This window comes from Gracilinanus agilis, chromosome 4, assembly GCF_016433145.1.
Source record: "Gracilinanus agilis isolate LMUSP501 chromosome 4, AgileGrace, whole genome shotgun sequence".
Taxonomy (NCBI): domain Eukaryota; kingdom Metazoa; phylum Chordata; class Mammalia; order Didelphimorphia; family Didelphidae; genus Gracilinanus; species Gracilinanus agilis.
In genome coordinates, this window is record NC_058133.1 from 26,513,949 (window position 1) to 26,526,199 (window position 12,251).

Sequence of the window (12,251 nt, forward strand, 5' to 3'; positions counted from 1 at the left end):
ACGCCCCCCAACCCCGCACAACTCCAAGCCCGGTGGGTGCCCTCGGCCCGGCCCCCTGCCCTGCCCTCCCCCCCACCCCAAGCCCCTCAGGCACCTGTCCTGTCCCCTTCTCGAGGCTCGCGCTCTTGGCCACTGCAAGCTGGCCAGCCGGTGTCCCCATCCCGCACTCCCCCACCCCACTGCGGGGGTCCGCCCGACCCCTCACTCTCCCACCAGCCCTGCCCTTCAAGCACCCTACAGCCCCCCTACCCGGGGAGCGCGGAGGCCTAACAGGTGTCCTGGCATCGAGCCCCTCCTCCCTTCCTCTGGGGTGGGGGGGACGCTCCCCGCAGGTCTCTGGGCTGATGGGCAACGCTCCCCTCTACCCCGCAAAGAGTCGAGATGGCGGGGAGACAGAGGAGGGTTTCGCGCGTGAGCCCCCTCCCCATTCCTAAGGGTGCGTGCTTGCGCTCCCTCCCATTGCTGGGGAGGGGGCTATGTCGGGGGTGGGGGAGGTCCTGGCACCTGTTCCCTAGTCCCTGCCGGGTCGGGGTCCCTGTGCCCACTCGGGAGAGGGGTGGTCCTTCCTCCTTCTTGTTCTCTCTGTCTCTGTCTCTCATTCACACACACACACACACACACACACACACACACACACACACACAAAATCTCTCNCGTCGGCCCCGCCCCCTCCGGCCCCGCCCCCTCCCCGCTCACCTCCTCCGCCGGCCCTCCCCCCCACAATGCAGTTCGCGGCGCGACGACGGCCATGGCGGCAGCGGCGTCCTGAGCTCGTCGCGTCCGGGCCTCCAGCGGCAGCGGCGGCGGGGACAGGCGGGCGCAGCGGGGACAGCGGGCGCGGGGGCCGGGGCGGCGGCGGTGGCGGCGGGGACAGCGGCGGCGGTGGGGACGGCAGCGGAGGGGCAGCGGCGGCAGCGGCAGCAGCAGCGCAGCGCGAGCCCGGCATGAGGAGCCGCCGCGCGAGCCCCGCCACAGGTAGGCAACCGGGCAGGGGGGGCTGCCCGGGGGGCGGCCGGCGTGGGGGGGCGCCCCGCCCCCAGCCCGCACCCACGAGCCCCCCCCCCCGGGGCCGCTGTGCCCGCTCCGAGCGGCTACTCCTCCGGGGGCGCGGGGGCTGCGGACTCTTGTTCGGGAGCCCCTGAGAGAGCGCCCCCGAGACTTGGGGGGGGCGCCCTGAGGAGGCGCCTGGGGGGGCCGGGCTCCTGCGCAGCCCAAGTGTGCGCTCGCCCCCAGTCGAGCCCGCACCGATCTAGCTATCGATTGATTGATTGATGGATTGATGCCTTACGGATCGAAGGGCGCTCAGCACCTCTGTCCAGGGCAGGTCCCTTTGCAGCTGCCCCGACGGGGCTGCTAGGAAACACTTCCCTTCCGCGCCTCGGAACGTGCCTCCCCAACCTTGGCCGAGACCCTACTGGGGACAGGGGGGTGAACCCAAGGTGAGGGGGCCCTGGTCCAAAACACCCAGGATCCCCCATCCCCGAACTGTGGTGAGGGTGGCCTCATTGAAGACAACCAGGAGCAGTAGGAGGAGGAAAGACAAAGTTGCCTCGGTCCCCTTCCTCTCCTCTCCAGCAGTCGGTCCGGTGTATTCGGGGTCAGTGCTTATGGTCAAACTTTGTGGGTAGTAGACACCCCCGCCTCTCTCCCTTGTCTGGTCTTTCTCTCTAGGACCTGTTTCACCGGAGTGTAACCTCCGTCTTCAGCCCCAGCTTTGGAAATCCTGAAAGCTTGGTTCGCTCTGACACTTGGGTGATGTGATTCTGTCGTTGTATGTAATGTGGCATGATCTGTTCTATCCCGAGCCTTGTAAGGTTTGCAAAGGGCATTTTCCAGGTGGTTTTTATATCTGCACGCAGCTTCACATAGTAGTTCATTATTAATGTAAGAAAATTAAGAGCTTTCCAAAATTAAAAAAAGTGGAAATCTTAGTTATATCTCCCTGCTGTTTGCAACCTAGTTATTCATTGAAGTTCAAGTGGCAGGATCCAAAAATGAAACTTATCAGGAAATAATTCAGGAAAACGAAAGTGATGGACTATTGAAAGCTAACAAATATCTAAGTGTAAAAATGTGTGGGGGGTTTTTTCCATCTTTGTTGTTACTAATTCAAAATATGAATTGATTTGCTTTGAAGTGACACAATCCAAATAGGTTAATTGATCTATTTTGAAGAGATGACTCAATTCCAATCTCCATTTTTAACAATTCCAAATCATTCTTAAAGTTGTAATTATTTAAAATAAATTGTCAGCACAGTGCTTGGCATATAGTAAGTGATTTTAAAATGCCTTATCTGTCTAAAAATAGTTAATCCCTGAGAGTGGCTACAGCAGTTTTTCTTTGTGTTATTAGGAAAGCTAAAGTTTAATTGAATCTTTTGTTTCCAGAAATGTAGCAGTTTACAAAGGTGTAGCACAAAATATTTATATTTATAAAATATCTCATAAAAACATAGTTAAGTTTCAAAAACACAAATTTTTTAGCCTTCCAGCCATCTCAGTAAGCAGCAAGTAGCTGGAGAATTTCTTTTGACTCTTAATGTACCCTCTGGTTTGAGAGAATGTCATCAATCCTTCAGTATATTTACAGAATGTCAGATCAGGATCAGTGTGTGGAAAAAAAGTGTTGGAATAAATCCACATCAGAAAGTTTCCAGCAACAAATTTTTTGATAATGTAACTACTTGTGACTTGTCTGTATCCTGATTCAAAGAAAGTGTTGTTAGGTTAAATTAAAATTTGATGTCTTTCAGAATAATTTGTATGTACTTACCTTCATAATATTTTGTTGCTGAAGACATTGAGGCCATCACCCCAAAGAAAAACTCACTTATCTTCTCCCTCCAAAAATGATTCTAGGCACAGTCAAGGGGGGAAAGGATAGGACATGTCAGTAGGATAGTGGATTTTTCATTCTGAGCCTCCTAAGGAAACAAATTGTTTTTATCTTACTGATAAAAGATAGGGCCACTCTGTTTTCACATTAGAATCCTACAGAATCATACCATTTGAAAAATACATAGATGCCAAAATGAATTTTTGTAAACTTGGCCATTTTTTTTAAAGGAGCAAATACACAAAATTGATTTTTGTTTAACACCATTCTCAGAATAGTTTGAACTACTATATTGCTCTAAGCACATCAGGCATTTTAAAATTGTACAAATATGATTTTATACAATACTTTTCTCGCCCAGAAGTCCATTGCTTTCCCAGAGTTGGCAAGAAACATTTATTAAGAACCTACTGTGTGTTTAGTGTGCTATCCCATTTATCCTTGCAATATACTATTCCCGCTTTGTAAACTGAAAGACTAAGACACATTGAATTGACTTGCTTAAGATCACAGTGTGATTAAACCTTGGCTTAATGCCAGGGCTCTTGGTCTGGTGACAAATTCACTTTGAATCTAGGAGCCCATTGACTTTTTCAGCTTTTAGAGTTTGAACATGGTCACACTTCTTCCCACCAAAAAAAAAAATTCACAAATTACCATTGGAAAATGTAAATTAAACTTGATAAAAATTACTCTAGATAAAAGAGCTAAGGTTACTTAGGTCTTAAAGACCTTCTTTACCAGCCAGAAATCATATCCTACACTTAATATTTTTAATGGAAATAAGAGATTTTGTTCTTTAGTTTTTTTGGACTCTTACCTGTCCTAAGTCATGAGAAAAATTTCTTAAGATGACCACTACTTCCTTTAAAAGCAGACAGAAGGGGATCTCTACTATCTTCTGTTTACTGTTTTCCACCTAAACCATCTCTCCTACCCCTCATGGCAATTTTAGCACTTTAGTGCAATTGGCAACCCATGGACTTAGACAATAAGATTTTTTTTCTTGTTAACTTACAAGTTTGTGCTAAAGTTTGAGGATACATTTGTACGCTCTGTTCTCCTGGTGCTGTGACACTCCCCGGTACTTCCAAGTATCAGAGTGCTGGCCTCCAACTGGAAAATTGTTAAGACAAAGAAAGTTTTATAAATTGGTTATCTTGTCAGCCTGGAAATCCAGGTGTTGCTTTATCTGAAGTTAGGGGGGCGAGGGGTGGTTTGATCCTTGGTCAAGCTCCAAAGCAAGATCTTTTTTGTTTTTGTTTTTTAGGTTGAGCTAAAGATGAAGAAGGGGCATGGTGCTTTCCCTGACAGTAAATGTCACTCCTTTCTAAATTAAAAGTGACCATCTGTCCTGAAGAACATAGTCAGGAAGTTCATCCATCTCAAGATAACAGTTGTTTTACTGAGATATAATCTCAAGTTCTGAATGCTGCCTTTCATTCAAGTTAGATTGGATTGGAACCACCACCATTAGGAATTTTTAAACCCAGTTTCTACAATCATTTAGGTCTTTATGACAGTCAAACAAACAAAAAAGCCATTTTCTGCACCTTGATTTTTGATATTAATATTATGATTTCCATTCTCAAAATCTGTGGTTTGAGAAGAATCCTGGGACGATGGAAAGAGCAGCACTCATTTGGGCTTCCGATTACCCTTGGGCTTTAATATTTATTCTCCCTCTGGATTATTTGTGTGATCCTGGAAAGGTCATTTTACCCTTTGAGAATTCAATTTCCTTTTCTGTCAAATGAGGGGCTTGGACAAGATGAGCTCTAAGGTCCCTTCTGACACAGACATTCTTTGATAATTCTGTCTGATTTTTACACTCTGTTGGTGGGAGGAATATTAAGTGCTTACTGTGTGCATTATGCCAAGGGAAGGGAAGCCTCTCTCCTTAGGAAACTCTTTAAAACATGTACAACATAAAATATTTTATGTAATAAGTATGTTAGCTGTATGAAGTCTGAGGTGGAAGGTTATGACCAGAATGATTAGGAAAGACTGTGGAAGATAGGGTATTTATGTGTGAATGATTTAAATTTTGTGTTAATTTCCCCAAATCATTTTCTGTTAAACAGTAACTGTTAATGAGGCAAATATTGAAATTTTATCACCATGTCTCATTTATCAATTTGTAAAAGTTGAAATTAGGGGTGATTCAGTTATTTGATTTTAATAGTTAATAGTTGTGACAGATTATCTAAGGGGCCTGATCCTCAGTAAGCCCTTATTATGCCAGAGGCTAATGATTCCTTTTCACTGGACCTTCCCTGTGCTTGGTCTGCATTACACAGTTTTCTTTGAATCTATAGTAAGGGAAGGGCTAGTCTTCCCGGCATCATAATTTCCTCAGGGCCTGCGATCCAAAGTCTGGTTCACAGGTAATAGAAGAGAAAGCCCATTTCCACGACAATATTGTCACATCTGGCAAAGTCCTGTGTTCTGATCTAGTTGGGGGACATCAGGTCTCAAAGTAATGAATGAAATAGTATTTCAGAATCTCTAGTTTTTTTATACTAGTATCTTGGTTCCTTATTAGCTAGGCAGCATACCAAGCATATCACAAACCACCACAAACAAACAAGTGAACCCACACATCAGGCATTCACTACCCTAGAGACTGCTTGAAACAAGGAAGAAACAAGAAAGCCAATGCTTGCAGCTTCAGAGGGCTCCTCCATGACCGAGTCAGCCCTGATTATCTATGTTTTCTGGGAACAGGGAAAGTGCGGGCTGGGTAATTGAAATCCATGGGTGATTCCCAGACCTCATTTTAAAAGCCAGTAATTTCAGTCTGTTCCCTTAACCAAACCACAGCTACTGAAGAGTAGCAAGATTTTTATTTCTCCTGACCACCTTGGGTGCGAATGCTAAGTGAGTTAAAGGTTAGGTGGCTAGAAGAAGTTGAAAAGGGCAAGGAAAATCCACAAATGAAACAATCAACTTCCAAATATGTAATTAGTTTGGCTTCAAAATCCTACTTGTTCACAAAGGGGCTGGGGAGAGACATTTCAACAAACTGGATTTACCCAGAGGAAAAACAGGGTAATTTTTTTTTAAGCTTTCATGACTGAAATTTAAAATGGTGACAAATTAGATATCTGGCTTCTAATTGGCTTTCCATTAGAAACAGGAAAAATTCCTTGCTTTCTGTTTTAATTTTAGTAAACTTTTAAAATTTATTCAACAAGTATTCATTGATTACTGAATTTGTGAATTATTAGGAAATAATCTTCCAGTGATATAAGAATGGACTTTTTTTATTGATTATTGTAGTAATGGCATAAATAGCAGGCAGTAAAATATGATTCAGTTTGAACATGACATCAGAATTTTCTGTATTTTGTCTGAAACATAGGTAAGGTTAAGTTTATGCTTTTATTCCAGTAAAACAAATAACCAGTAGTTTCATGTCAAGTTTTGAGATTTATTAAACATTTTAATGATCTCTGTTCATTAATAATGCATGCAGGCATTTCATTATGTAAAGATATTTGGTCTAATACAAACCTCTGATTATTCAGATTATTTTGCTTAGACAATATAGTGTTATATGTAAATGCACTGTCCTTCCTCTTGTAATTTTTTATAACTTGTTGAATTAGCAACAACAGGACATTACCAAAGACACCCAGGACTTCCTGGTTTATTCATTTCATTTCCACAAACATTTGTCAAGTGCCACTAAGATATTCTACCTTGGTGGTTTGTTTGTTCTTAAGAAGTTCAAGAGCTTAGCCAAAATGGATGCTTTATGTCCATATAATGTTTTTGTGGGTCTAAGAAGTCTGACTTTCTGCAGTTTTTTCTTGTTGAATTAACAAAACTAGTGGGGCCACCCCACATAAGCTAGTATGACTTCCTGGTCTGGCTCTTAAGGCAGTTACTTGGTCAGCAGCTACCCCATATTATTAAGATCCTAGTCTTCTTGGCTGGCTCTAAAGCAGAACTTTGAGGCCCCATAAAACATTATTTACATACAACACCCACTTCAGCTAAGTCTTCTCAACTTTGCTAGACCAAGCAGGCCCTCCAGTGCTTAGATTCCCAGCACATCAACACTGGAAAGTCACTTAATCAGAAGTCACCCAATGGAAAACTCTGGGTTGTTACTATTTTAATTTAAGGAAATTTCCTACAATGATCCTATCAGAAGCCTTTATTTTAACAATGCCTATTTCTGCCAATATCTCTAACTTAAAGGAAGAATTTAGGAAGAGATGAGTCCTAAGAGATCTATCAGTTACCTAGATTTTCTTATAGCCAATTGATAGAATTGATCAAATAAACAAGTGTTTATTGATTACCGTGTGTGTACCAGCTGCTAGGATCACAGTATCATAAGTTTACAGCTGTAAGGAATGTTATAGGTCATTTAATCCAATGCTACTCCTTCTCAGACGAGAAAACAAGGGCCCAGAAAGATGTAACTGACTGCCCAAAGTCACATTGTCATGGCAATTGCTACTGTATTTGGATTCCAGAGACCCAGGTTTGACTCCTACCAGTAGAGCTGGCATTCAAACACAGGACCTTACTCCAAATCTAGCGCTCTTTTAGCTGAATTAGCAACAGTAGGATATTTGAAGAGACTCCACAATTGTCCTCAGGACCTTCCAGTTTAGGTTATACATGACCATTACTTTTAAGTTCTTTTCATGCTTCTGGAGACTTCAGATATGATTTAAGTCATTTGATTGATAATCTAGTAGATGTCATGATGAAGAAAGGGAAGTTGACTTTAAATCTACATCATTTAAAAATGTTACCTTGCCATCAATTATCACAAGTCATTGTTACCATTGTCTGAAATTATTGCTGTGATATTTGAAAGTATTTTATACAAAATTTAGGAAACGTCATAGTTTAGTTGTCCCTAACTGGGCGATTGAAGCCCAGCCCTTTGGAGCAAGTAGTTGCTGCTATTCCTCAGGTATTTCCTACTATAATGGACATCTTCAATAGCCAGTAATTGCTCTCCTCAAAAATTTGAGCCATATTTTAAGGAATATATATGAATCTTATTGCAGTTTCTCTGGGACTCGGTTTCCTGACCTGGAAAAATAAGGGAGTTTGTCTAACTTATCTCAGAGATACTTTTCAGCTCTAAAATTCTATGGTGCAAGAGTTTAAAAAATACTTTTTTTGTGATTTCACAAGTGAAATTAAGGAATTCTAAGCATGGGAAAAAAAGGTCCATTTGACCTTGACAAAGTGTTAACAGTACCTTGAAAGCAGCTGGAAATAGTAGCTTTCCAGAGTGTAAATTCTCACCCCACCCTCTGACCTACTGCTGATAAGCTTGAGCAGCAACAGGTATTTAGGATTCTAGACTTCTAAGTCTCTTCCATCCTGTGGTTTATCATGGAGAATGCAGTTAGAGGAGATGGAAATGGACCATCATCTCTATGTTTTACCCTTGAAAAGGAACTGAATGTGTTCCAGAACCTTTCATTTTGTTCTGCATTGTTAAAGCTCCTGTTCTCTTTTATCGATTGATTCATTTAATTGGCTTGAATTCTTTGTTTTCTTGATCATTAAAAAAAGTTAATTGGTTATTTAATGATGTACTCTTTTATAATACAAATCAATCACATCTTTATAATAGCTGAAAACTAAGAGACATGTTTGTGATCAGTGTAATTGAGGTTTACTTAGTTCCAAAAATCTTTTCTGAATCTGCTTTAGGAAGAAGGGTTCCAGGATCTTGGAGCCTCGGATTCTAAACTTTTCATCACCTTCTTTTTGGTCAAGTAGTTTTTAGTGAATTCCCATGACAAAAATCTTCTGTCACTTCTGTCTTTCCTTTGACCTTCTCAAAGGTTTTCCCATTTTGGATCCTGGATTTCTTCATTCAAGGAAAGTTTCATTACTATTGTTCTTCCTCTGTTTCTCTCAGGAAAGCCTTAACCCATAATTTCTCTGGCTTTACTGTGTCATTCTTGGGGAAACCAGGAGCTTCTTGAAGAAGCCTCTTTCTTCCAGAAAAGCCTCAAATCCCTTTTAAAGTTCTAATTGTATAGCTGCCCCTTTGTCCTCTGTTGTCATACATCTCCATTCTCTGTTGTGCCATCTTGACAAGGGCTATCTCGCCTCTACCTTAATCGAAACCTTTTTTCTCCCCACCGAAGCCTTGTTTCTGTTTCCTTTAGGAGTCCTACATGCTTTCTTTTCTTTTAAATTTTTTTAAAATTTTGAATATTTCCCCCTAGTTACATATTTCATGTTCTTTCCCTCTCCCCCAAACCCCCCTAACCCCCCCTCAGCCGACGCACAATTCCACTGGGTTTTACATCTATCATTGATCAAGACCTAATTCCATATTATCGATAGTTGGTCTAGAGTTATCATTTAGTGTCTACGTCCCCAATAATATCCCCATCAGCCCATGTGTTCAAGCAGTTGTTTTTCTTCTGTGTTTCTCCTCCCACAGTTCTTCCTCTGAATGTGGCTAGTTTTCTTTCTAACAACCTGTATTCTAGTCCCTTCATCTTCAGAAGGGAAATTAAACTAAACTTAGAACACAAAAAATAGTCATGGAATTGTAATTAACACAACTTTATAGAGACTGAGATTTTCAACCTCTTAAAACTACTTGTGGATATTTATCCACTAAATACTTGGTTAAAAAACAAAACAAAACTTTTGCATATCCAATTTGCTTCTCACTGTCCTCCCCCTCCCCACTTACTCTTATCTGTGTTCTTAGCCATCTGTTTGTTCTACTTATCCTTTCTTGCCTTGCCTTGCCAACTATCTTCTCCTTATCTTTCTTGAATCTTTTCTCTTCAGGTTCCTTAATTATCCACTATCCTCTTCCTAATCCATAAGTAGAATCTGGGCCATTATTCTGAGCCTGGAGATTATTCTCCTTTATATTTTCATTAATTTCTCCTCTCCAAATTCAACTTCCAACACTGTATTGATCTAAACCTGTCTTAAGTTCTTATCTACATGGTTTCTCTCTCCTAGGATCCAAGTTTTTCTTCCCCTGATCCTCTGCTACCCCCTTCCACTACCCTTCTTTTCTCATGGAAGCCAGTAGAATAAATACTCTTCCCTCATCACTCTTTATCTCCAGTATTATATTCAGTTTAGGGTAGCATGGCTTAAAATGGCATTGATAAACCAGAGAGTGACAGCCAGGATGCTGAAAAGTCTTGAGTCAATGACATTTAAGGATCTGTTGGTATATTTAGCCATGATCACTTTTTTCAAGTATTCAAAGAGCAATATTGTAATGAATAGATTAGGTTTCCTTTCTTTGACCTTGAAGGACAGAACCTGGAGCAATGTTTGGAAGTTATGAAGAGTCCAATTTAGGCTTCATGTCAGGAAAAACTTTCAAATGATGAGAGCTGACCCAAAGTGGAATAGGCTTCCTTGAGAGGTGGGTTCCTTATCCTTGGATAAGGATATCTTCAGGTAGTGGCTGGATGACCACTTGTCAGGTAGGTTATAGTAGGGATTATATTCTACATACAGGTTGTTAGTCTTTGGAGATCTTGTGCAACTCTCAAATTCTTTGATTCTGTGACTCTTATCCGCACCTATTTTTCCTCCTGGAAACATCAGGATTTGACTTATATCCAGGTCTCTAAATAATAGTAGTTTCCACTCAAGAATTCCAGCTAACAAAACATTGGCAAAGTTTACTTCACTCCATAGAAAACAAAAGGATTCAATACCTAGGTCTGACTCTTCCCCTTCTCTCACTGGTAAATGCCCCTACCTCCCCCAACAACTGGATTAGCTTTCTTTACCTAGAATACCCTTTTATATGAATTATACCATTCTCTCCCCATGCCTCCTCCCCAGTACCACTCAAAAAGAAAGTACTTGAGGTTGATTGTATGTCCCTGATAGAGTTGGCTCACCAGAAAGGGAAAGAACAGTTATCTTAACTGTTAATAGGTTGAAGTGCAAGTACTTCATGTTTTCCTATTGGGCTTAATAAAGCCTGCTTTATATTGTTTTGTTAGCCTCAATGCTTGTATGGCACCTGAGGTCTTTGTACTTTTTGTAGTGATCTAGACATGAACTCTACCTCCCCTTGGAACCATAGAGTTGTTCCAGACTTAGAGTATTCCTGTTAAAGAGATTCACTTGGGATTGCTTCCCTAAACCTGTACAGTTCACAGAGCTCCTGGTAGTACCAGTGAAAAGGAATATTGAGTTTCTCTCCTCCATATAGTAGCTACTTCTTGCTCTTCCTTGTCCCTGGTTCCTTCTTTGCATCTTAGAAGTTTAACCTAGGATTCTCATAGTGTTCTGTCCACTGCTGCTGGCTCAAGTGACTTGGGAACTCCTCGGTCCCTCTGGTACCACCATCTCTGGGACCTGTCCTTAGAGGGATCCTATGTATGCACAGGGTTTCCTCCAAGGGAATGACTTCTGAAACTCAATGTGTCAATGGTCCAACCCATCTCTATGTCTCTTTCCTATAGCTCCAGTCTGCCCTTTTTAAAGGCCAAGTCCAAGGGAAGCCCAAGTAGCAGTCATCCCCAATTTGGTGTTCTCGGAGCAAGACTGCCCAGGGTAAGGTATCTTACACCTTATTAAGGATATTCCAACAATACCAAAATAGAGATATCCTGCTCACTTTAATTTCAAAGAATTGACTTCGTCAGGGTATTTTCATTCCTCTTTAAGAGGTGTAAAAGGTATTTAGATTACTCCTGGGCATAGCCTAGATAATTATAATAGCTATAATATTGTTAATAAGTGTGATTCCTTAAATTTTTTTTAAAGTACTTTGAATTGTTTTTTAGGTTAGATTAATGTGAAGGATTAATTTGAAAGGTATCTGAGGGAAGGAAAGAAAGCAAAGAAATGGACAATTCTCAGATCTTATATATCTCAGAAAGGCAACCAATATTAACCAAGCAAACAAATACTTATTAATTACCTATTATGTGCTAGCCACCATGCAAGCTACTGGTGATACAAAGACAAAGAATGAAATAATCTCGTGCTTGAGGAGTTTAATTCTATCCAGGGAGACAGGTCTATATAATATAGATACCTACTTTCCCATCTGTATAGACTTTTTATGAGAATAATCTTCAGATGAATCTGTGACATCTTCATTGAGGGTATTAGTAGGGAATAAGCAGGTATTGTTAAGAGGTAGTCTGTAATAAACTACTTTTTAATCACACAGCTGACTGAAAGATAGAGAAGATCCTACTATGGGTATGGTCTGAGTTTTTTAAAGGCCCATTTGATTCAGTCAGAATATGATGCTGCCCCAGATGCTTTTCCAATAAGAAAGATCCAATAAGGATCTTCCCATCCTTACATCCAAATTAACTTAAGATTCCTTAAAAGCTAATCAATCAGGATTTCTTAAGCAGCTCCTAGGTACCAGGCTTTATGCTAGGTACAGGGGGACAAAGACCAAAAAG

At 41.4% G+C, this 12,251-nt stretch overlaps 1 protein-coding gene across 1 annotated transcript in view; it reads left to right on the forward strand.

Annotated features, from left to right (window-relative positions):
* The first annotated feature begins 910 nt into the window (after window positions 1–910).
* The window catches only part of TUT4 (terminal uridylyl transferase 4), a 75,102-nt gene continuing 63,761 nt past the window's right edge, over window positions 911–12,251 (forward strand). The window contains exons 1-2 of the mRNA XM_044675980.1: window positions 911–975; window positions 11,292–11,382. The gene's annotated coding sequence lies outside the window, so the exon portion shown is untranslated. The remainder of the gene's footprint in view (window positions 976–11,291; window positions 11,383–12,251) is intronic.